The 26089-nt window shown below is 48.2% G+C and overlaps 1 protein-coding gene across 10 annotated transcripts in view; it reads left to right on the forward strand.

The window, feature by feature from the left end:
* The window catches only part of EXOC6B (exocyst complex component 6B), a 292989-nt gene that overhangs the window by 139854 nt on the left and 127046 nt on the right, over window positions 1–26089 (forward strand). The window lies entirely within an intron of this gene.

The raw sequence follows: 26089 nt of genomic DNA on the forward strand, positions 1-26089 counted from the left end.
TTGAGTGTGTGCAGATCGCAAACAGAACAGCACAAGAGTGTGTTTGTGTGTTGTGCTTGCAGTTGTAGGCGCACCGAACCCTGCCGTGCGCTCTTGCTCTTTGCTCTCATGACTGGGTTTTTTTCCCCAAGTGATGCCTTTACCCTGCCTGTGTGCACCAGGTACACTCTGAATTGTGTGGACAAAGGCTTTCAGATGACAGGCTGGGTTTCTAGTGGGTGCTGATTGGTAACCACTGCACAACCTTAGTGTCTTGATGGAATCCCTGTAATATTAGACACTCGTGTGCTGTCCGTTTCCTAGGAAAATCATAAATCAGACTAGCTGGAATCATGGATTGTGGTGGTTCTTCAGGTGACAGGAGCATCATACAGAAGAGTTAAGGCAGGGGGAGCCGGGACACATGAGTCTTGGGGCCTGTATCCTTGGTCAGTTGGCCAAAGTCTGTCTAGTTTTAGCTGATCGTAGACTAGACCCAGCTCAGTTTCTGCTCATCAGCAGTGTGCTATTTAAGGACATTCACCTGCAGCGTGGTTAGGCTGTTGGTATCAGGTATTATCTTTTCTTTAATAGAGCAGTTTGTTGAAGATGGTAATGTTATTATTATATAAAGAAGAAACAGGAATATTTCAGTGAAGTGATTCTGCCATTGACGTTTTTATCTTTTATGTTGTCTTTGACCCAAGTCTGTGTAATGCTTGAGCTGCTTTGATCGATCTCCAAAATAAATTAGGAAAGGTGAGGTTTGGGCCAGCTGGTTTATCTGCTGGAGCATCTGAACAGCTGTTGGGTGCCTTGTATTTCAAGGCCAAGACATGGAATTGCTTTGCTTTACATAACACAAAATGAAAAGCCGTTTTTTTGTTTCATGTTTCCCGTAAGCCGTAGCAAAGCAGAAAGCAAAGAGTGAACCAAGAGGAGAAAGGAATTTAAAGTAAATAAATGGGCCAAAAAAAAGCAGTGGTTTGCACACAGGGTGCTCCCAAGAAGTTGTCTCAAAGGCAGCTGATGGTGATTTAAGTCACTTTAAGCTCCTGCTCCAGCCAGTGCTGTTGCCTGCTAGGGTTTGCCTTTGCTAGGTGGGTTTCTTTAGCTTTATGCTAATTGCTTACCAATTACTTTGAGGTTCTTAACATGTTCGTGAAGACACTGGTATTGACACTCCCAGCTCTTTGATCCGAGCTACAAAGGGGTCATTTTAGGGTAAAGAACAAGTGTCCAAAAAAAGAAGAGAACAAGAGAACAGATTCTGGTGTAAATACAGGCTCAAAACTGCGGCTGCCTCCGAGCTGATGAAGGATTTCTGGAGAATCCCAGGGCTGGATAATTTAGATAAATAGCAGTTGACAGGTATTTACTATAAATTTGTCGTATCTCGCCACTGACGTTTTTATCTGCTGTAGTGCTTCTACCCCGAGCCTCTCTGACCCGAACGCTGCTTTGATGCGTAAAATACATTAGGAAAGGTAAAAAAATATAACAAAACAACCCCCACTTTACTAAAAATAATCGATAAAATGTCTTTAAATTGCTATATTAAAATGCAGGTGTTGTGTATGGACTGTATCCACTTGGTATGTTTTTGCTTGCCTGTTTTAGTGAAGAATATAATGTTTTATCAAGGCCAGGCTGGACACAGGGGCTTGGAGCAAGCTGCTCTAATGGAAGGTGTCCCTGCCCGTGGCAGGGGTTGGAGCTGGATGGGCTTTAAGGTCCCTTCCAACCTGAAGCATTCTATGAGTCTGTATCTCTTAGCTGTGTGGAGCCAGCACGGGTTTGGGAGGAGAAACAAGGGTTTATTTTTGCTTCCCATTGAAATGGCTACGTTCTGGTGGAGGGGGATTCATCAGCTCAGGGACTCAAGGTGAACTCGGGGGCTGAGGAAGGGAAACACCACTTTTGTATCTCCAACGCCGAGCAGATTTCATTTGAAGTGGGAGATGCCGCAAATCCGGCGGCAGATCATGGGTCTCCTCCCAACCCTCGACTTAAATCATGTTTTCTTTTATGAACTCCTCTTAGAAGTGTGCTAGTGATTGTGCTGCTGCATTCATCCTCCTTTTTCTGCCTGCATTCATCCTCCCTTTTCTGCCTTTGTGGGCTAATGCATTGGCAGGGCTGCTTGCTCATCTGCTTGCCCACGGTGGCGGTGCCGCAGCCGGTTGGTCCTGCCCCATCCCCACCTCTCCGGGGGGGACGCTTCAGCATCCCCACCAAAATATTTGTTCTTTGGTAACTGGGGCAAAACCATTGAAGTTCTTCTTTTAAGGGATGAGAAAGCCTCTTATAGGAACCACAATTCAAATAATAAGAGCTACCCAACCCTGTCTTTCATATGAAAACGTCTCTTTTTTTTCTCTCTTTGTAACGCTGGTTGTTTCTTTTATTTGATACTGCAACACAAACCCTGCCATGGAAAGTCTGTGGTTTACTTCTGTTTTGGAGATCGGGGTTGTAACGTTTTCCCTCGGTGTCCTTGGGAACTTTAAAACCCTTTTCTTTAGGGGGGGGTGTGTTTGTGTGGGGGGGAAGCAGTGGAAAAAACCTCCCTTCTCGAAGCCTCTGGTAACTCCTTGTTCATCTCAGACACTTTGCAGATTGTCCCATCGTTGTGTCCTGGCATATCTCACTGTCTGCTGACTTGGCTGACCCAGTGGTGCCTGGTGGAGTTAGATAGCTATAAACACAGCACTGAGATCATAGGGAAAGGCTGAGGGTGAGACACTTTGTGCACTGGATTGATAAGGACACAGGAAAAGCCATTAGAGTGAACTGGTGTCAGTGACCTGTGATAACCATTCTGTACTACGTGCTAATGGACCCTGGGTAGTGTGTCTGTCTGTAGTGGCAATAGATTTAACTTTTGTAATTGTCATATTGCTCTTTTAACCCTGTGACCTTATTACCCATGAGAAAACCACTTGGCTTTGATCAAAGAAGCAGCAAAGAAATCAGTGTTCATTCTAAGCTGGCTAGATATGATCACAGGCAGCCTTGATTCTTAAAATATTCAGCTTGGAAAACAGACATGTTAGGGAGGAGGGGGGGGGGGGAATAAAGGGAGGTTTACTACAATAGCCCGGATGCAGACTTCTTGTCACCTGAGGTTAGGAACAGCAGCCGTGCTTTCCCAGGGCTTTGCGAAGCTCTGCCCGGTCACTTACCCACTGAAAATGTACTGATGTTTCACACCGAGCCCTGATTTCATGGAATCACAGAATGGTTTGGGTTAAAGGGAGCTTAAAGCTCCTCCAGCTCCAAACCCTGCCACGGGCAGGGACCCCTTCCACTAGAGCAGCTTGCTCCAAGCCCCTGGGTCCAACCTGGCCTTGAACACTGCCAGGGATGGGGCAGCCACAGCTTCCCTGGGCACCCTGTGCCAGCGCCTCAGCACCCTCACAGGGAACAGCTTCTGCCTAATGTTTTTCCTAATGATTTTCCTAATAATTTCTTCTGCTCAAACACCTGAAATAAATAAATGGTGAACATTTGCCCATGCGGCATCTTCATTCTTCCAACTCCCTGTGCTCAATCCCATCCCACTCCCAGTGGTTAACTCTGTTAATCCTGACCATGCTATGCTGCATCTGTCAGTATTCCATCAAATCATTCAGGATGGATACGACCTTTGGAGGTCTCTGGTCCAACCTCCTGCTGAAAGTTGGGGCAGCCCTGACATCAAACCAGGTTGCTCAGCCTTTCTCCAGTCTGGTCCTGAAAACCTCCAAGTACTAAGACTGCAAAACCTCTCAGGACAACTTGTTCTGCTCCGTGCCCTCCTTGTAGGTGTTGAAGGTGGTTGTTAGGTCCCCCTGAAGCAGGCTCTCCTCCGGGCTCCATCAGCCTCCAGCTGTGGGGCCCAACCATCTTGGTGGCCTCCATTGAACTTGCTCTGGTTTATCAGTGTCTTTCCTGGATTTGGGAGGCCCAAAACTGGATGCAGGGTGTAGTCTTCAGGAGTGCTGTGTAGAAGGGGAAAATCACTTCCCTCCATCTACTGGCTTTGCTCCTGTTCATACAGCCCAGGAGGCTGTTGGCTGCCTCTGCTGCCAGGGCAGGCGGCTGGCCCGTGTTCAGCTTGCTGTCTGCCAAGGCTCTTGGTCCTTCTCCATAGAGCTGCTCCCCAGACAGTCAGTCCCCAGTCTGTGTTGTTGCAAGAGGTTCTTCCTTCCCAGGTGCAGGACTTGGCATTCTCCTTATGTACTTTCATCAGGTTCCTCTCAGCCTGTTCCTCCGGCATGCTGGGACCCCCTGCGTGGTGGCCCTGCTCTTGACTGTGTTGACTTTTCCCCCTTGTTTAGTGTCGCTGCAAAGCACTTCAGAAGATGCTCTGTTGCCTCCTCTAAGTCACCGATGCAGATGTTAAGCAGGACAGGTCCCAGAACAGACCCTGTTACGGTTCCCCACTAGTCACCAGGTAGTGTACAACTGATTAATCCAGACCCTTTCGACCTGATCACCCTATTTAACCATCTGGCTGGTCACTCATCCAGACTGAGACACCTGAATGCAGGAATCTTGTGGAAAAGCACGGCAAAAGCCTGCCTATGGTCTGTGGCACCCACTGCTTTCCCTTCATCCACAAATCCTGTCGTGCTCTCAAGCAATTGGATCATTGCCATAACTTCTCCTTGTTAAATCCATGCTGATTGTCCCAGTCCCCTTCTCCTTCACATTCCTGTGTCCCGGGAGGACTCAGCTCATCACTTCCCCAGGGACCGAGGGGAGGTTGAGCGTGCTGTAGTTCCTCAGATCATCTTTTCAGCCTTTATTGCAACATTTGCCTTCTTATACTGCCTTTTTTAATGGCATTTTAACTACTCCAGGGCCTTTGCTTTCAAGATGAGCGCTGATTTTGTTGTGAGATGCTCACCATGCGTGGTGCAGAATACAGGTCAGCTGCAGGACCCTAAACGCCAGCACCACTGTTTGTATTGTCGAAGTGTGGGAAGGCTCTTCCTCAGATCTGCTCTTTCCGGGCATTGGGGCTCAGGAGGGTCCCAGGAGTGTTTGGAAAATGCCTCAGCTACCCCAGAGAGCTTTGTGGTGGTGTCCAGAAGTGGCGGTATCTCAGAAATAACAAGTGATAGGGGCGGAAGTGCACTGATTTGCAAAGAATTTCCCTGAAGATCATTGAGTTTTGTACCATAAAACTCAGGTTAACAGAAAGGGAGGTCTCTGACATTCCCACTCTTTTCTCATCCTCAGGATAATTTAGACTTTGACCCAACCCTCCAGTCGGGGCTGAAATTCAAGTTCTGTCAGGGGTCTCAGAGCCATATTCAGCTGAGTTTTGACAATCCCCAAGGATGGAGAGTGCGCTGCCTTTCTGAGTCCCTTCTCCAGTGTTTGACCACCCTTATTCTGTTATTTACCCCTGTTTAAATGAATTTGAATTCACCTTTTTGCATTTTGTCTCTTCCCTCTCCTTTTGCTGTGCATCTCCAAGGGGAGCCTGGCTCCATCTACACTGTAACCCTGTATTAGATGTGCTTCCTCACTCTTCTTCCTCACCTTTCCCCATGTATTGTGTGATGCAGCTCTCTCATTTACTTTGGTGGCCACTCCTGGCTTGGCTTCAGTGTGTTGTACACCAGTAACTCTTTTGCCTAACACTTTTAAAGCCTTTTTTGTAGCAGTTGCATCACTGGATCACTGGGCTGATGCTGATATTTAGTATTTAGGTTATACCAGATTGAATAGGGCTTGGAGCAACCTGCTCTAGTGGAAGGTGTCCCTGCCTGTGGCAGGGGGTTGGATAAGCTTTAAGGTCCCTTTAAATCCAAACCATTCTGTGGTTCTGTGATTTAGGGCTTATTTCTGCTCCTAGAGCTAAATAAATGGCACTCTCAGTGCCAGTTCATAGTGACAGGTGAAAGAGTGCAAGAAAACCCTAGACCCAAATTTGGCTCTGGTGAATTTATTCCATTTTTCTTGGCTATTCCCAAGCTTGGAGTGAGAGCAGAGTCCAAGGGACCCCTCTCAGAAGTGAAGAGTCTTGCATTTGAGAAGTCTTGCCTCGGTGGCATTGCCTCCAGGCTCCATGTGTGGAAATCACTGGAAATCAGAAGCGTTAGGATACTCATGGATGCAAAGGGGTGAGAATATTCTGTCCCTGTCTCACCTTGTGCTGTTGAGTATTTGAGTCCCTTCAGACTGGACCTCAACAGGGTATAAATAAGATGCAGACTCTCTAAGACTGCTAAGAAAGAGGCATTAGGAAGATCCCTCTGCACGAGGTCTGTTGAGCTCTGCGTGTTAGTCGAGCTCCGTATTCTATGCATAAATTAACCCCGGGGGAATTATCATGTGCTGAGCAGAAACTTCATCTTTTATTTGCTTGTTATTTAAAGAGGAGAGCGTGTTTGGTGGGGGGGGGAGGAGGGGGCTGTAAAATAATAACCCCCATGTTTTATGCCTCTTGGAAAATGGCTTGGTGCACAGCTGCTGTTGCTGTTTTCCTGCTCTGGATGTTGTTTCTCATCTTAAAGGTCTGTAGGCACTGGATCTGGGAAATGATTGCCATCCTGTTTTCAATAAACCCCCCGTTTTTTATGAAGGGTCTCGGGCCGGCTGGACATTAATCCTCAACCTGTTTACAAATGCTTGCGCAGGAAAGGGTGAGCGGTGTTCAGGACGTTGCTTGTGACGCAGATAACCCCCTGTTTCAGTCCTTTGTTCAGGAAAAGGGGGAAACAAGGCAGCTGGTGGACAATGACCAAGCGCTGCCTTCGCATTCCAGGAGCGCGGTGTGGGAAGATGAGGAGCTCCATGCAAAAAAAGTGGCTTCAGCTCCGAGATGAGCAGGCAGCAGAGTTGTGTTTTGGGAAGGGTGATGGCAAAGCTCCGATTCAGGGGGGGTTGCTAACTGCTGTGTACAAAAGCAGGGATATGGGTGACATGTTCACAAGGTGAGTGTTGTCCTCAGGGAGGTTTTCCATTGCTCTGCTCACCCGAGTTGCTCGGAATGAGAGGCTTGGCTTCCGAATCCCACTCCGGGATCCCCTTCAACGAGAGGTTTGGCTTCTGAAAGGTGCCTCATCTCTTTTAGAATTTAAAGCTTGTACTTTGAGATCCTGGTGACTGATCATAGAATCGTAGAATAGTTATCTTCTAGTTTCTTCACTTTGTGGAGACTTAATCGTTAATCATAGAACCATAGAACAGTTAGGGTTGGAAAGGACCTTAAGATTATCCAGTTCCAGCCCTGTTGCCATGGGCAGGGACACCTCACACTAAACCATAGCACCCAAATATCACCTACTCACAGACACTGAAGAACACACAAGAGCTGCTATGAGAGCAGGGACTTGCCTCTTGCCTTTAAATCTTCTCTCCTGGCTTTAGAACCTCCAGCTTGTCTTGCTTTGGCTGTGGGTGTTGTCCTTGGAATCCTTCAGGGTAAAAAACTTGATAGGAATAGCACAGTCTAAAAAGTTGGTCCTGTTCCTTCTTGTATGAAATATCAGCTACAGGACATGCATGCTATATAGCAAACTCTTTGTTGCAGTAATAGCTTGGATATAGAATCATAGAATGATTTGGGTTGGAAGGGAGCTTAAAGCTCCTCCAGCTCCAACCCCTGCCACAGGCAGGGACCCCTTCCACTAGAGCAGCTTGCTCCAAGCCCCTGTGTCCAACCTGGCCTTGAACACTGCCAGGGATGGGGCAGCCACAGCTTCTCTGGGCACCCTCTGCCAGCGCCTCAGCACCCTCTCACAGTGAGAATTTCTTCCCTATATCCAATCTAAATCACCCCTAGTCCTGTCACTGCAGCCCCTGATGAAGAGTCCCTCTCCATCATCCTTGTAGGCACATCACATCACGGGAGTCTGTTGGCCTCCTTTGCTACAATGGCACAGCGCTCATGGTCAGCTTGGTGTCCACCAGAACCCCAGGTCCTTTCCTGCCAGGCTGCTTCCCAACTGGTCACCCCCATTGTGTGCTGGTGCTTGGGGCTATTCCTCCCCAGGGGCAGGACTTGACCTTCATGTGGTTCTTGCTGGGCCATTCCCCAGCTGGCCAAGGTCCCTCTGAATGGCAGCCCAACCCTCAGGTCTGTCCGTTGCTCCTTCCAGTGTTGTCATCTTCATTTTGAGAGATTAGGGGAATCAAAGGCAGGTTTCACCTAACAGAGCCCCATAGGTGATGGGTGGGCGGAAGGAGAACTCTTGTTCTGTTGGAACTGGATGATCTTTAAGGTCCCTTCCAACCCAAACCATTCTATAATTCAAATGAGCTGAGTGCTGGAGCTTATGTCTCTGTGTCACAGCTATTTCACTGCCTGCTTACTTTGGCTTCTTGACTTAACCATCTTCTATAAACTCGTATTTCTTAATACATGTTGGTTTAGGTGGGCAGAGTTGAGAGCTGGTCAAACCAGAGGTCATGCTGGTCCACTTCTGGTTGGGAGTGGGCTGTGCAGCATCCCGAGTGCTTGTTTGAATTCAGTTTGTATGGCTTATTGCCTTAAAAGGGGGCAGAAAAACAGTAAAATGGGCAAATGGGCTGCTAGGACACGATTTCTTCCCCAGCATGGAGAGTGTAGCTAATACTGGATGTGCTGCTCCTTGGTGGCACTTGGAACAGGAGGGCTGTTCATTAGTGTATCCTGGATTTATTTCTCTGTGTTCCCTGCTCATTCCCCACGTTCTGTGTTGGAAAAGCCTTAAAAAAACAAATACACAAATGTAATTTTCCAACCCAAACCTTTTATAGCAGAGTTTTAGGAGCGAGCTGCATTGTCCTGCTTGACTGTGGTGTGCAGGATGGATGCTTTTTGCTCCTTCCCGAGTGTGTGCTTGGATTCAGGGTAGGAGAGGGTGGATTCAGGGAGGGGGAGAATGAAGAGCTTTGAACTCAAATCATCGAGCAGTACAGCACCATCTCCTTATGGAAATGTCCCAGTTTAAGGACTTTTCCCCCTCTGTTTGTCTCCAGTTAATGCAAACCCCTGTCTGTGAGTGATCATTAGCTCTCTGCTAGGAGAATTACAGCTTCAAACACATAGTTTTAAGCAGGCTGTAAGAAATGGGTGGGATTTGTCGCAGATTGTGTTCGTTCAGGTACATTTTGCCTCCTCTCTTTCCACCTTCCTCATCCCTTTCCTCCTTTGCCTCCCGTTGGACACATCCTTCATCTTCCTCAAGGACTCGTTCTGCGTTCTTCTTAAATTGAAGGAATTTTTTTCCCCTTAATTGATGGGAGCCATGACAAGGCTGATTAGCTGTTGGGGACGCATCCTTCCTTGCAAAGCTTGTGACCAATTTCCACCACTTCCTTCCTTCCTCAATGGAGAGTGAGCTTTCTTCTTATGAGCAGTTGCTTCCCTGAGGTTTTATGTGCAGTGGCCTTGCATGGAAGACTCTGTGGGCTTGTCCTGAATGTATTTTTTTTCCCTGGCAGCTCATTCATTATAAAGTTTTAATGACCTTTAAATATATTATGAAAGGAGCACGTGGTTAGAAGCCATCTCTGCTCGTTGTTACCCTGGGAAGCGCTGTGCTGCTCTTTGCAAAGAGGGTGGGTTTGAATGCAAGCAGAGGAGAAAGGCACGTCCCGGAGTGCTTAACCTTGCAGGTCACCTGGAACGGGAGGAGATGGCCAAAAATGCAACCTGAAAATGTTTAGCTGCTGCTGTTCATAATGAGGAAATACCTGTCTACATCATCGCTTTGTAACCCTTCAGAAGTATGGCTTAAAAAGGAGAGGGGGGAGAGGTTGGAGAGGGAGCTGCGCCGCCGCCTATTCCAGAATGAGAAACACAGGGTACTTGTTCAGTCAATTCAGTTTAGGTCAGATGTAGTTATGAAAAACAGATGATTGCTGGTGATCAAGCTGTACTTTGACAAATATCCCATTGTTTGAGCGTGCAGTGATTTCTTCAGAGCGTTCCCCCGGTGCGGGGCTTGGAGATTGCCTTCCTCCAGCTTGGAGCCTGTTCGATAGTGTGGGGATGGGTGCTCCAAACCCAAGGGCTTGGCTTCAATAAGAGGATGGATTGCACAGAAGGGAGGGCTTGGTGCAAAATGTGTGAAGCTTCCACTCTAGTTCCTAAAATGAGCTCGCTTTGGGCTTTTAAAGGTGCTTGGAAGGGTGCTTCCTATGTACATGTTGTGTTCTGCGTGGCACGGTAAAGGTTTATTTGGGAGTTGACATGCCCAGAGAGGTGGTGAATGTACCATCCCTGGAGACATTCAAGGCCAGGCTGGATGTAATCCTGAGCAACCTGATGTAGTTGAAGATGTCCCTGCTCATTGCAGGGGGTTGGAAGGTCCCTTCCAACCCAAACTCTTCTATGATTTGGGGGATGCTGCTGTTTGAGAGATCCTTACTATTAGTGTATCTTAGCCCTGTATCACTTTGAATTATTGTGTACTCTGTGATTTCCTGTAGAAAATAATCACTTAATTTTATCTGTGGGGTAAGGGACCTGTTATTTGTGTTTCAGAGACAGGGCAAGTTGAAGCCAAGATAAATGTATGTGTCCACATGTGAGTGACCCATCGAAAGGGTGAGCCCTGCTCTGATGCTTGTTGGGTCTTGTGCTCTTCTGCGTTGCAGTGAAGTGATGATGTTTGATGGAATTGCTCTGCAAGGTGGCTCTCAATCTGGAATGTTTAAACATCTTATATTTTGCAAGTATTTTAAACTTTCTAAGGTGGAGAAGCAACATGGACTCTGGTTTTATGGGCAATATGAAGGCAGTGAAGTGCCCAAGCAACGTTTAATCCTCATTAGGATCTTTGGTCAGAAATCAGTATCCCTTTGGTCAGGAAACTGTTGGCTTCTGGGATGCAAGGGGCTAATTCTGGGTAGCCTCAGACGACTTGGGAGCTTTCATTTCTGTGCCTTGTGGCACATTGCACCACCTAAAAGATTCAGTCTTAACTACAAAACCCCAGACACTCATTGCTGTTGCCTCAAGTTGGTTTATGACCTAACATAAGCCAGCTTGAGTCCGTGGGGATCTTGGGAGGTGGATGGGGTTGATCGGTGTGTGAGCAGGTGGATCGGAGGCTCAGGATGTATGTGCAGACAGCTGGGAAGTCTAAAAGCAGAAGTGGGGTTGATAGAGAAAAGCCTTTTCATGGTAGGTCTCTCATGTATCTGTCCTCAGAGCAGTTAGAGGAAATATTCCATTAAGTCGCTGAGAAGAGTGAAGGGCTCCATTTGTGTATGGTCCTGGTCATTGCCATAGCTTTTAGAAACATACACTGTTACTTGATGTATTTTGTCATCTGCAAACAAAATCCAAGCTATTAAAGCTATGGAAAAACAGTTTGAGTTTGACTTGTATCGGTGTCGCTGGTCTTTGGGGTCTGAACGTGCATTGGGTCTTCTGTTGCGCTGCTGCCATTCACAGATAAACTTCTGACTATTAATCCCAGGAGAAGATTAGGCTTTCCAACAAACCTGAATTTGTGCATGTTCCTTTCTCCTCCTTTCGGAGCAGCATTAACTCTGAGGAACTGTGAAAGCTCGAGCTGTCATCTCGGAGAAGTTTAATGTCCTTCTCGCCTTTTACAGCTCCGCGTGCTCTGTGCTTCACTTCATTTGTCAGGCACGGCAGCTCCACGTTTGGAGTCCTCCTTCTTACTGCTTGTTAGAAAGTAAAAATTGTAGGATCAGAAAAGGGCCCCAAGGGAAGTATTTAGAAGTATTTGAGTCTGTCTTTATGCTCCTTCTGGATGCACGTATCTCGCTTTAGTATCGAGAATCGATTTGCTAGATACAAAAGCAGGGGTTTAAAAGGCTGTTCAATGTGTTCAGTGCTTATACAGTGTGTTCAGTGCTTATACGAGCAAACCAAGTCTCTTCATCTAGGGTGATGTGATGTTAAATCGTATGTTGGACTGGGGCAGAAGTCTTTTGCTTGGTCTAGGTCAAGGGAAAACTGCGATACCTAATCCTGGCTAAACAGAACAGCAAAACAAATGATACTTGGGTAGCAGAGACTGAAAACCTCACACTCCTTTTGTTAAATGAACCCAGCAGCGCTAAACCGATGACTGAGCAGTAGCAAATGCACTAAATATTTCAACCGATACTAAATGGAAAAGAAAACACATTTCTGGTTAACATTTAAACCTATTAAAATGTGATTGAAGTGGAATTCGCATCTTGGATTGCTCGGAAGATTTACTGTGGCTGCTTGTCTGCCACGTTAGGAGAACTTGCATCACCCTGAAAATCCCTGCGTTTCCCTACAGTTCCTGTGTTTAGTTCATGCAGCTTTATAGCCTCTTGCAGACGTTTTCCTTGCCACCATGTAGGAGCTCAGCCTGAGTGGTTGAGGAAATGATGATTAATGATAAATAAGAGCACAGTCATGAATAATGATAAATATAAGGCTAAAGAAGAGCTCAATATTAATGATAAATAATGATGAATGATAAATAAGAGCACAATTGTAGATTCATAGAATCATTCGGGTTGGAAGGAACCTTGAAAACTCATCTAGTCCAGTGAGCAGGGACAACAATGCAAGGCTAGAATTAATGTAGTCAATGGTAAATACGTTTTGGAATGTCACATTAAAGGGACACTGGATCCGGGTGAACTCTTAGCAGCAGACTCCTCCTGTTGCTGCATGTTCCTTGCACTCGTAAGGGTGAGGAGCATTTCGTTCCAACCCACCAGCAGTGCTTTGGTGTGCCGGAGAGTGTTGCATTTCCTCACAGAGCTTCTGTCCTAGTTCTTGCCCAACAAACTGCTTTGTCTCAAGAAACCGAAGGGTCAGGGAATCTGTTGCTGTATTTGAAACCTCAAGTTTCTAGTTGATAACTTTGATCAAGCCTGGGAAGAGGGGCATGTCTTCGCCTCCTCATCCTCTTCTCTGGCTGCTGTGTGCTCTGCTTCCAGAGTGATGAACATACAAGGGAGAAATGCCCTTATTCCTGGAAGGTTGTCCTTAACTTTTGCAGACGTTAAGTTCTTAACAGGGAAATAAACATGAAAGAGGAGATTTCTGTCCCTTCTGCCCTTGCAAAGCCCCCTGAAGCCTGTGATGCTGTAAGAAAGGCGAAATGGGTTGTGAAGGCAAGATCTCAACACGAGTGGGCTTGAAACCAGGCTTGTGATGTTGCTATAAGAATTACTTGGATGAAAGCATCCATCTGTTCTGTGTCCAGATGGATGTTCCCTCTGTCTTCTTCAATGGAGTCATTGCAGGGTTTGAGCATGGGGCATCAGTTCTTCATCCGATCGTCTCTTCTGCTTGCGTTTGGGAAGGGATGAGGTTTTGGGTGGCTGTAATTCCTTCCAGAACTGCATTTTGCAGCCTGACGGAGCCCTGCAAAGGCTCTGCTGGCTGCAGAAATAAACTTTATTGGTGGGAGAGGGAGATCCGTTGCGCAGATAGAGCCGAGTTGTTGATGCCTTTTTGTCCTGCAGTTTTTAGATGTTTTCTGTGTGCTCCATCCAGGCTTTGAAGATAAGAGCACCCAAGCCCCAGTTCTCTGTGGTTAGCCACGATGTGGGGGAGGCTTTGGGTGTGCTGATGGCCTGTGCTGCCATGGCAGCCCCTGGATTTGGGGCTTGGTTGCAGTTTTTTGGTGTCTTTTAGCTCCTCTCAGCTGCCCAACGCAAGTCACTTCTTCCAGCTTTGTCATGCAGGCTGGATTCTTCTAAGAGAGAATATGGAATTATAAACACTCTTTTCATCATCATAAAATCAGAATGGTTTGGATTTAAAGGGATCTCAAAGCTCCTCCAGCTCCAACCCCTGCCACAGGCAGGGACCCCTTCCACTGGAGCAGCTTGCTCCAAGCCCCTGTGTCCAACCTGGCCTTGAGCACTGCCAGGGATGGGGCAGCCACAGCTTCTCTGGGCACCCTGTGCCAGCGCCTCAGCACCCTCCCAGGGAAGAGCTTCTGCCTAAGAGCTCATCTCAGTCTCCCCTCGGGCAGGTTCAAGCCATTCCCCTTGGCCTGTCCCTGCATCCCTTGTCCCAAGCCCCTCTCCAGCTTTCCTGCACCCGTTCAGGCACTGGAGCTGCTCTCAGGTCTCCCCTTGAGGAGCCTTCTCTTGTCCAGGCTGCCCCAGCCCAGCTCTCTCAGCCTGGCTCCAGAGCAGAGCTGCTCCAGCCCTCGCAGCATCTCCATGGCCTCCTCTGGCCTCGCTCCAACAGCTCCACGTCCCTCTTGTGCTGCTGCCCCAGAGCTGGATCAGGACTGCAGGGGGGGTCTCCCCAGAGCACAGCAGAGGGGCAGGATCCCCTCCCTGAGCTGTTGCTCACGCTCTGGGGGTGCAGCCAGCACACAGGGGCTTCATTTCCCTGGTTTTTAAAGACTTACAGTCTCTTCTGATCTCTAACCTCTGTTTTCTCCGAAACCTTGACACCAGGTCATACAGACATTGGTAGTTTACACGGGCACAGGAAGCTATTGGCCAAATTTATGGGGGAAAATATCCATAGGGAGTATTAAATAATAAGATCTGTATTGTGGCTCAGGGCATCCCAGTGCTCTGACTTGGTGGAGGCTGAGAAACGATGCTAGGGAACTGCATTATGTGTTCACCCTGTTCCTGTGTTATTCTTCAGTCCCATTAGGGCTGGTGCTGGCTGTTGCTGGAGTCAGGGCGCTGTGCCCAGGCACCGCCTGCTCGGCATTGGCACATACGGATTAGGACAACCGGTTGTTCCTGAGGTTAAATTCAGGTTTTACTGGGTGATCTCCAACAGCCTCCTGACCCCGTGCAGGCAGGACATGGGGTGGCTCCTGACACCTCTTGTGATACTGGATGGGTGACCTCGCGTCTTCTGTCTTGCCAAGGGTTTGAGACACATTAAATTGTCTGATCTTTTATTTTCTATTGCTTTTTTATACATCAGAATGTCTGGTTTCTTCCAGTTACACCAGTGTACAATCCCAGACTGGTTTGTGTCCGAAGGGACTGTAAAGCTTCTCCAGCTCCAGCCCCTGCCATGGGCACGGACCCCTTCCACTAGAGCAGCTTGCTCCAAGCCCCTGTGTCCAACCTGGCCTTGAACATGAATGCAGTGAAATAACTCATGGCAGTATTTGTTTCCTGGACTGAACAACTGAAGGACATTTTATTCTCATGTTGTGCTTGTTTTCTGCAGCTACAAGATTTAGAAATACTTATTTCTTTTCAATATAGGTCTTTAGTTCAGCCTCTGAGCTTGAGCTGAAACATCTGAGCCTCTGGTCAAACAGATACCGAGAGCAGAGCTAGCACCAGAAATGGCTCGTCTGGGATTCTGAGGAGGAGTAGAGATGAGTTTAGGTTGGATATAAGGAGGAAGTTCTTCACTGTGAGGGTGGTGAGGCACTGGAATGGGTTGCCCAGGGAAGCTGTGAATGCTCCATCCCTGGCAGTGTTCAAGGCCAGGTTGGACAGAGCCTTGGGTGCCATGGTTTAGTGTGAGGTGTCCCTGCCCATGGCAGGGGGGTTGGAACTGAATGATCTTAAGGTCCTTTCCAACCTTGACCATTCTGATTCTATGAGACCTATCCAGCTGTTTCACCAAGCTAAAGAGGCAATTGTACGCAGCAGTTTTAATCGCTCTGGGCTTTCTTTTTATCCTTCAAGTCTTCAGTTCTTTGATTTTTCATCACATTGCCAGTGATGGTTTTCTCTCTTGTCATTCATGCCTTTTGGCTGCAGGAAGATGGGAACTCCGATTGTGGCCAAAGCAAAGAATTGGTTTTCTGCTGCTGGTCTCCACCTTCCTGCAGTTGCTTTGATTCCTTGGAGAGGAAGGGGAAAATGGTGGGGTTTTTCTGTCCTCTAAGGCACCAGCTAGCTGTGGGGGCATGGACTGGTGAGCACCAGGATCTGGTTCTCTGTCTCTGAATTCTGAGGTCTTAAACTGAGATGAGTTTGAGTGGTTTTCTCCTCTCTACATTACAGGAGCCATAAAAATTTCATATTTCTTACCAAAGTGGGATTTTCTCCTGTTGGGAAAACTGGAGCATCTATAAAGGGTTGATGTGGGAAGAATCATTGAATAGTCTGGGTTGGAAGGGACCTTCAAAGCTCGTCTAGTCCAACTTCCCTGCAGTGAGCAGGGACATTGTGAGCTAGATCAGGTTGTCCAGAACCACTTCCAGCCTGGCCCGGAATGTCTCCAGGGATGGTGCATCCACCACCTCTCTGTGCAAGAAGCTGGCTCCTGGTCTAGACAGAATGAGGTGATGCTCATCTCCAGACTCCTCTTCCATTGGGTTCAGCTCTGTCTCTGCAAGCTGCCATTCTTCTTGGCGTGGAAACTCCTCTTGCTAGCGTGGCCCTGCTGTTTGTCATCCCAGGTCAGAGGCCGGGAAAAGCAATAGTCAATTAAAGGTTTATTAGATGTAGCTCATAATGCTCTGAAAGGAGCCAGCCAAGCGAAGGCCACTAATAAAGGCCCTTTGTGAAGGTATTTAATAAGTTAACACTGTGCTGTGGCAGGGAGGAGATTACAAAAGCCAGGCTCGTTAATCAGTGTATTTACCCTCTACAAACACCCTGGCCATGCAGCTCCCTAATCTTTACCCACCGGATCTGATGGGAAGTGTATGGGGACGGGAAGTGCCTCCGTGGGTCATGCCTGGGCCACGACACCGAGGACACGCCAAGACAAACATGGGTTGTGATGGTCACTGCTCTCATCACCAGAGCTCCATGTGAAGCAGGGATGGTCCTTCGTGCAGGTACCCATCATGAGTATGGGATGATGCTGGAGGAGTGGGATTCTCATCATCCCAACCCTGCTCATGTCAGGTATCCTTATTTTCCTAACCCCTTGTCCCCCAGGCTGGATGTGCTGCCAGGCTCCGACATTAGAGGGCATCTCCTCCTCAGGCTTCCTTATTTCTTCTTTTTGGTGTGTTTTGTTTTAGTGCAGCTTAATCTATCGGGCTGTCTTTAAAAAAGCAAATAGAGCATTTGACCTGCTGTGCAAATTAGCCATATGGTGAAGTGTAATATCCCGCTGACCCTCATTACCGTGCAGTATGAAAAGCTCTCCCCTTTTCACATGCAAGCATATTAAAGTGGCCTTTTCAGCATTTTCTTCCATATAAAACTGTCTTCACTCCTGTGGCCAAGCAGTTAAAAGGGAACTCCAGCTGCAGGCAGGAGGCTGAAATTAAAGGCTTTACCCTTGTCTAAATGGAAAATAGATATTGCTTCCTATAGACAGGGCTGGGGAACAATGCTCTGCTGCTGGCTCCGGCAGTGGGACTGGGGGTAATGGCCTTATTTGCTGGGAGGAAGGAGCCCGGCTCCTTTGAGAGAGGAGGTGTTGGGCATCTACCTTGGAGGAAGGGGGGCAAAAGGAGGAAATCTTACCTATTTTCCTCTATAGTTAACTATTTCCTGGCCAAGGCAGTGGGAAGCAGTGAGAAGCTGTGCCAGGACCCGCTGCATGCTGCAGGACCCCAGGCTTTCCCTAGGACAAGCAGCAGCTCTTGGGCGTTAGAGCTAAAGAAAAGCCTTGTGCATCTTCACTTTGGTACCTTCATCAACTCCGGTGCATTGGTGCTCACTTGTTCCTTGTTCACCTGGGCTCCCAGCGCCCTGCCTGAAGGGATCAGGAGGGTATTTTATTGTGAGGGTGCTGAGGCGCTGGCACAGGGTGCCCAGAGAAGCTGTGGCTGCCCCATCCCTGGCAGTGTTCAAGGCCAGGTTGGACACAGGGGCTTGGAGCAAGCTGCTCTAGGGGAAGGGGTCCCTGCCCATGGCAGGGGATTGGGACTGGGCAACTGGGTGAGCTTTAAGGTCCCTTCAACACAAACCAGTCTGGGATTTCCCATCCATCTTCTTCATCTCTGCTGATGGAGGTGGCCTAGGTAGCAATGCCAGCATCTGCTACCACGTCAGGCTAGGTGATGGAGCAGGAATCTCCATCTGTTATCTGTTGGACCCAGGCTTCGTAATTTGCTTTCTGGTTGCTTTTGTTTTATAAATTTTTTTGTTGCTTTCAAACTTTGGTTTAAATTAATTTATCAGACCAATGTTTGGAGAGATGAAAAGAAGCACTAGAGCTCCTATAGACCCTTCTAGGTTGGCTTTCTGTTCCGGTGGCTCTCGATAGTTTTTGGTTAGAGTTTCTTTCAACTGATTATAAGAGATTCTTTCAACTGATTATAACTGATTATAAGAGATTCTTTCAAGTGATTATAAGTTGTAAGCTTGGTACTACATGATCTCTGGAGCACTCCTTTCCTTTGGGATGGCCTTTGGTCATGCTGCTTGGCCTTCTTTCGTTTTCCTAGGTCTCAATTTTGTTCTGTGCTCTTCAGTACAAGTCCTTTAAGTCAGGCAGTTCCTATCAGTGCACTGTTGTTGGATGCAAGCACTTAAGCACCTAAACCACAGAATTCACTTTGAAACTTGGGATTTAATAACTTAAAGAAATGGGTTATGGTCTTTCCTCTGGTACAGGTTGGAGTCAGGGCTGGATGGGGCAGAGATCAAATCCTTCCTAAGCTGGGCTGAGCTTGTAGGAAGGAGATAGCTCCATGTGTGTGCCCATGGACCTTTTATTTGTGGGATGCACAGTGTAGTGAGATACTGGCAGCACAAAAATCAGTCTAACTGGGATGGTAAATCACAGAATCACAGAATGGTTTGGGTTAGAAGGGACCTTCAACCCCCTGCCATGGGCAGGGACCCCTTCCACTCGAGCAGCTTGCTCCAAGCCCCTGTGTCCAACCTGGCCTTGAACACTGCCAGGGATGGAGGGAGACACAGGGATGGGGAAGACGTTCCTGGCCAGGACAAGGTGGTGCTGTGAATGTTCTCTGCTTACCTGTGCTCTATCAGCCATAGAGGACACGTTGAGATGAGCGTGGCCGCTTGGGAGCATGCCCAGCGCTGCAGACCTTAGAGGGAGAGGCTCCCCTCCAAAGCAGAGCTTGCGATGCTGCTGCTCTCTCTTCCCCCCACGCAGTTTTGTGGTTGGCTTTGGCTGTGTTTGGTATCGAGGTGGTGTTTACAGTCAACAAGAGGTTCCAGGGCGCTGAGCAAGAGCCGCCTTTTTGATCCTGATTCAGCAAAGCACTTCTGGGCTCCGTGCTGAGCACCTGCACCCTGTGCCCCCCCAGTGTTACTTGGGAATATTTACCTTGTACAAGTTAAGCATCTGCTTAAGAGTTGGGCTTCTTTGTGTTTCATTGGTGGCTACTGGTGTCCTCTTGTCTTGAGGCATCTTCAGGGCATGTTAAGCTTATTTTCTAAGCTCCTTTTCTTGCAACCTGTTTCTAAGCAGAACGCAGGCTCCTGTTGGTTCCTTTAAGTCCTGGGCAGTCATCTCTCCTTAGAACAGGCTGCCTCTTTTAGGTAATTTGGGGGTTAAAAAGTGGTTCTCTGTAGGATTTTAGAGCTTCTGTGCTGCTTTCGCAATGCAGGTCCCATCCAAACTGCTGCTCTAAGCTGCCGAGCTGTCAGGGCAGGGGGTGGAAGTGTGGGTCTGGTTTCGGGTATGCCCCTGAAGCTCTGGGGTTACAGAGGGGACTAGAAGTGGGATCCAGGTTTGAGCGAGCGTCTCTTTGGTGTTGATATGATTCCAAGTGTTGTTTGGCTCTTGCAGGCAAATCAAAATGAAACACTATCTGTAGGGGCCATTTGAGCCAGGTGAGGGGTGACACATCCCAGCACTGCTGCTCAGTGACCTGGGGGGAAAGGAATAGGCTGTTTCTTGTTGAAATGAGGCTGAGATTGGCTAAACTGTGACTATAACCCCCTGAAATGGGACCTCTGGCCCTTCCTACTCATAGAACCTGACATGGGAAATGGCTGGGGATCAGGACATTTGGAGACCAGGCTGGGAAATGAGCATGTGTAAAATACCTGGAGGCTTCAAACTCGGTGTAGGCTCTTTGTAGAGTGTGTTTCTCACAGGATAGGATCATCTCAGGAGGTCTCTGGTCCAACCTTCTGCTTGGAGCAAGTTGGCTGTGAGACCAGACCAGGTTTCTCAGGGCTTTATACAGCCTGGTCTTGAAAGCCTCCATGGATGGAGACTATAAAACACCTTTGGGGCACTCCTTCCACTGCCTGACTGTTCTTGCTGTGAATAAGTTTTTCATTGCAACCAGTGCAAATGTCTCTCTTGCATTTGTACCTTTCTTCTCTTGCTGTGCATCATTGTGAAGTCAGCCTGGCTCCATCTTCTCAGTGATCTTGTCTTAGATATTAGGGTTAGTTCTCCACATCTTTTTGGTTGCTTTTCCCTTGCAAGAATGCACTGCTGGTTCATGTTCAGCTTGTTGTCTACCAAAACTTATGGTCTCTATCCACAGAGGTGCTCCCAAAGCTGTGGTCCTTGGTCTGTGTTGTTGCAAGGGGTTCAGGGGTTCTTCCTTTTCATGTGACAGGCTGAGAAAGTTGGGGCTGTTCAGCCTGGAGAAGAGAAGGCTGCGTGGAGACCTCAGAGCAGCTTCCAGTATCTGAAGGGGGCTATAGGGATGCTGGGGAGGGACTCTTCATTAGGGACTGTAGTGACAGGACAAGGGGTAACGGGTTCAAACTGAAACAGGGGAAGTTTAGATTGGATCTAAGGAGGAAATTCTTTCCTGTGAGGGTGGTGAGGCACTGGAATGGGTTGCCCAGGGAGGTTGTGAATGCTCCATCCCTGGCAGTGTTCAAGGCCAGGTTGGACAGAGCCTTGGGTGCCATGGTTTAGCATGAGGTGTCCCTGCCCCTGGCAGGGGGGTTGGAACTGGATGATCTTCAGGTCCTTTCCAACCCTAACAATTCTATGATTCTATGTGATATTTGGTATCTGCCCTTATTGAATTTCATCATGTTCGTGTTGTCCCATTCATGGAGCCTGCCAAGACCCCTCCAGTTGGTGGCTTTGCCTGCAAGTGTTTTGACTTTTCCCCAAATTTGGGCTCATTTCAAAGTGGATGAAACCACATCCATCCCCTCTTCCAGGTCATTGACAACCACGTTAAGCGAGGCGGGTCCGAGAACCCCTGCTGTCGTTCTCCACTTGTTATGGGCCTCCATGTACAGCATGACCCAAAACCCTCTGAAGCCAACGAGGAGCAGATGTTCCAGGTACCAACCAGGTACCCACCGAGTTGATCAACAGTCCACTTAAGTGCAGTGGTTTGGATTTTGGGAATTCCACAGTTAATTCTCCATGAGGAGGAAGAACCATTTGAAGGCAAACTTTGCTGGATAGTTGAATACTGATCTGGTTCTTGGGTACAAGAAGACAGATGAAGACAGGCTGAGAGAGCTGCGCTGGTTCAGCCTGGAGAAGAGAAGGCTCCAGGAAGACCTTAGAGCAGCTCCAGTGCCTAAAGGGACTATAGGAAAGCTGGAGAGGGGCTTTGGACAAGAGCCTGTAGGGACAGGACAAACCACTCTGGGATTGCCTGGTTTTTAGTAAATGCACTAATGATGTTGCAAGTACAAAGCGTTTGGGATGGCTCAGCCAATAGTGTCCCCATGGGAGTGGTGGGTTACTGATGGCATGTTACCCAGTTGTGTGCAGCTGGTAAATTACCATTGCAGGAAGAAGACGGGGTGTATTTCTGCTGCCAGGTAAGCAGAAATTTAGTAGTCCAGACTAGTCATCTACATGTTCTGCATGCAGAATTCCCGTTTTCCTGGGCATTTTGAGCACAACAGCAGGATGAGGCTTACAGTAAGTTTCCCCCGATGTCATTCCCACGTAGATTGGCTCTCAGCTCTCTGCTGCTCCTGAATTTGGAAACTTTGGGGTTTTTTTTCAGCTGCTGTTTTTGCATTCTGTTTTCCCTTCTGTGACGCTCATCCATGAGCTTAATTGTCTGCCTTTCATTGCCAAGTCTGGGAACCCCTGAAGCTCCCTGGAGAAGGAAAGCTCTGCCCAGTAGTTTTAAAAAGATGAGGCATTACTGAGGGTTTTTCCTGGACAATGACTGCAGTAAATGTCTTGTTTGGAAACGTGGCTTTGGGTTCTTCCTGCTCCTTAAAGAGATTGAGAATTGGGTAAAACCTCCCTAGGAAAGGGACCTCCCTCTCCTCTCCCCACCACGACTGCTTGATTTCCACATGTCTTATGGGTTGAGCCCGCAAGAAACCCAGAAGGAGCAAGGATGCTGCCTCTGTAATGAGATGTATTAGCAGCATCTTGCTTCTGCAGAAGGTCAGTGGTGGGTTTGGAAGTCCATGAGAGGTTGTGGCTGGGAATTGCTCCTCAGTAGTCTTTCTCAAGTGGTTCTTGTTCTCAGACATGCCATGTGCTGCTTGAGATGTGCATCAACATCATGGGTTTAGATGAAACAAAACACCTTGCAGGTGCAAGGCATCTTTTTAGGCTAAAATGGCTGCTTTTAGGAGAAAGGAAAGAAAGAAGTTGGACTGTTTCTCACCAAGGGGACACGGAGATTCACACCTCACTGTGCTTTGCTGGCTGATACAGGAGGCTGAGCCTGGACAGCCTGCTTAGCTCAGTGATGCCCGTAAAGCCACTTCTGCTACCTCATGTGCAGCATTTAGGTGCCAAAATACTGTGTTTGAAAACTGGAGGTAAGGATGGGGTTGGTTGAATGTGAAGAACCACCAGGTGTAGGGGTGGGAAAGAGGAACAGGTTTGAAGTATAAATACTGCATGGTGTTTCAAATGAGTAGTCTCTAAAACAGTGGGTCTTTTGGTCTGTTCTGGGTGCTTTTTTTGGTTTATTTCTATTTGTCTGTTTTCTGCTTTTGGGATTTTTTTACCCAGAGTTAAAAAATAGAGCACAGAGTGAGTGACATTATCTGAAGATCTGATAAATTGAATAGTCTTAGATAGGGTCAGATGTGATGAGCAGTGCGGTCTAAGCTAAAACTGCCACCAAAAGGAAGAAAGACTTCCCATTGTAGGGAGAATATAATACATGAGTGATGAAAAGGTCTAGGGAGGTGGTGGAGAAATGCACTCGAGAGGAAAGGGTGAAGTTGTGCCCCAGAAAAACGTGGATAGTGCCAAGAGAGATGTTCTTGGGAGCAGTTGTTTTTCATTGGAGTAGCTTAGAGTTCCTAATTCCTGGAAGAGCCAAGAAAGGCTTGAGAAAAGAAATACAGGGAACAGTGTGCTGGGAAGGAGATGATTTTGGTCAAATTGTCAGGTCTCTAGGCCATAAATTTTAGGGAAACTGTGAAAATGTGAATATGGTTTTTTGTTTTTGGGGAGTGGTTTCCAAGGTCACTGCTGTTCCTTTTCTTCTGCTACAGTTGAAGCCGTTTGTTGGGCTGGACCAAGGAGGACCTGGTATCCAAAACCACCTAAGCACACACTGTGAGGCTCAATGTGGAGAGGAGGGTTTATAGTGAATCCTTTGTGTGGTAGCTCCAGCCCAGCTCAGGTCACTCCTGCTTCTTGTGTCTGTGGAAAACGTATTTTTCCTCTGAAAGTGTAAGCCAAAATAGTTTGATTTTCAGAGAACATTATGGTGTTGGTTCAGATGCTTCATCTTCCTCAAAGGCATCAGTGAAACAGGGGTAGAAGCCTGGCTTGTGGTTTGCCCTCAGTGGCGAAGGAGCTGTGCAAGGTTAATGAGTAGCTTCACCTTCAGATCTCAGTGATGCTCCCAGAGGCCGAGTTGCTCTCATGGTCAGGATGGAGGTGATGAGGAGGGTTTTGTGCCACTTGCGTAGGTTTTGAGAGGTGAGGCACAGCATGATTTAATACGTATCTGAAGTGTGGCCACATCAGTGGCAAGGTGGGAATGGGACAAGCTGTTCTGTTGTGGCTCTCCTGTGGCATCCCCAAAATGGAGAGGAAGTGGGTGACAGCAGCATCCTGAGAAGCACCAGCTCCCAGGGCTGGAAGAGGAGCTCCATGGGAGCTCAGAACTCCATGGTTTATGTCTTCTGAAGGGGGCTAAGTCCTTAGCTTGATAAAAACCTGTAATAATCCTCCCTGTTCTGGGTCTGACTTGTAGGTCACCGATTTCTGGCTCATGGGCCATGGGAACAGGTTTTGGGAGCATTAAGAAGACATCTGAAGATAGGCTGAGAAAGTTGGGGCTGTTCAGCCTGGAGAAGAGAAGGCTGCATGGAGACCTCATAGCAGCCTTCCAGTGTCTGAAGGGGGCCTGTAGGGATGCTGGGGATGGGCCATTCTTAGGGACTGTAGTGACAGGACAAGGGGTAACGGGTTCAAACTAAAACAGGGGAAATTTAAATTGGATCTAAGGAGGAAATTGTTTCCTGTGAGGATGCTAAGGCACTGGAATGGGTTGCCCAGGGAGGTTGTGAATGCTCCATCCCTGGTGGTGTTCAAGGCCAGGTTGGACGAGGCCTTGGGTGCCATGGTTTAGTGTGAGGTGTCCCTGCCCATGGCAGGGGGGGGTGGAACTGGATGATCTTAAGGTCCTTTCCAACCCTAACTATTCTATGATTCTGTGAAATGCTGGTTCCCAAATAGTTTGTGCTTCTGAAAAGCTTTCTTCAAGTTCAGATTATTTGTAGGCTCAAACTTGATTGCAGGAAAAGGCTTGGATTTACACCCATTCAGATTTGTCCCTTGCCAAGGGGATTTGGACCATGGATGGTTGGATGTATGTGCCCAGCATGTGTCAGGAGCTCCTCATCCAACACATCCTCATACTCGGTTACAATAAAAAGGGGAATTCAGAGACAAAATCCACACCATAAATCCGCCAAATCCTCGCAATGCATGTGCATGGTGGCAAGAAGGTGTTTTGATGCATTATAGCTCCTTTGGGAAGGGCAGCACTGGTGGGAATGCTGAGATTTCCCTTAAGCCTTGAGCTCCGTCTTGTAGAAGTCAAGGAGCAAGTCAGGCCACAGCTCCTCAAGGGTTCATTGCAGACATTTCATAAGCATCTTAAGGCAGCCCGGTTGTGTAATGCCATGGTAGCTGCTAGATCTTTAAATTAGCACCAGGTTTGCCTTTCAATTCCTTTATTTTTTGTAGCAGGGAAGGCTGACGCCCGGTGCCTCGCTCAGGTGATATTTGTTGTTGTGTGTTGTTTGTTCTCTGCCTTCAGAATGAGATCTTTTGTTTTACTGTCTCGGAGCAGTTCAAAGCAAGACCCTGTCCCTTCTCTGAAGTGTTTAGAACCCAATTTCAGACATAAAACACCACGGGTGTGGAGGAGGGAGGAACAGGCAGGGATGAAACGACAAGGTTTTCCATAGCCTAGGGGACCGGGGCGGTAGGCGGACATCTGAAAGCTTCAGCACGTCGATGGCATTTGAGGATCCTCATGGGTTTGCTGCCTGGGTGGTGATGCTCAGATGTAGCCTGGCTTGGTAAAACAACCACCTACAGATGGAGCTCCTGCAGGAGCAGCTCAGGTCCCTGCTGCAGCGCCCAGCATGGGTGGTGATGCCCGTGGAGGGCAGAAGCTCAGGAATCTGTTTTATTTTTCCCAGCTATATAGACTGGACTCAGAAATTGCTTTAAGGTGAAGGATGCTGTGCTCTGGGGAGACCCCCCCTGCAGCCCTGATCCAGCTCTGGGGCAGCAGCACAAGAGGGACGTGGAGCTGTTGGAGCGAGGCCAGAGGAGGCCATGGAGATGCTGCGAGGGCTGGAGCAGCTCTGCTCTGGAGCCAGGCTGAGAGAGCTGGGCTGGGGCAGCCTGGACAAGAGAAGGCTCCTGAAGGGGAGACCTGAGAGCAGCTCCAGTGCCTGAAGGGGCTGCAGGAAAGCTGGAGAGGGGCTTGGGACAAGGGCCTGGAGGGCCAGGCCAAGGGGAATGGCTTGAACCTGCCAGAGGGGAGACTGAGATGAGCTCTTAGGCAGAAGCTCTTCCCTGTGAGGGTGCTGAGGCGCTGGCACAGGGTGCCCAGAGAAGCTGTGGCTGCCCCATCCCTGGCAGTGTTCAAGGCCAGGTTGGACCCAGGGGCTTGGAGCAAGCTGCTCTAGTGGAAGGGGTCCCTGCCTGTGGCAGGGGCTGGAAGTGGTGGAGCTTTAAGGTCCCTTCCAACCCATACCAAAGCTCTCAATGATTCTGTGATTCTACGACTCTCTGACACATGCAAACACATTTTGCTGAAATTCCCCAACGTTTGTGGCTTTGCATCATTCTGCACCCATGAATCAGTGGAACAATTTCTGGCACTGTTTGTGCCCTGCTGCTTTTTGCTCACACTAGAAATTGGTTGTTTCAGTGCCCCAGGGTTAA

Source organism: Pezoporus flaviventris, unplaced genomic scaffold (assembly GCF_033815535.1).
Source record: "Pezoporus flaviventris isolate CSIRO_AGI_PZ_B2104156 unplaced genomic scaffold, CSIRO_AGI_Pfla_v1 ptg000188l, whole genome shotgun sequence".
Taxonomy (NCBI): Eukaryota; Metazoa; Chordata; class Aves; order Psittaciformes; family Psittacidae; genus Pezoporus; species Pezoporus flaviventris.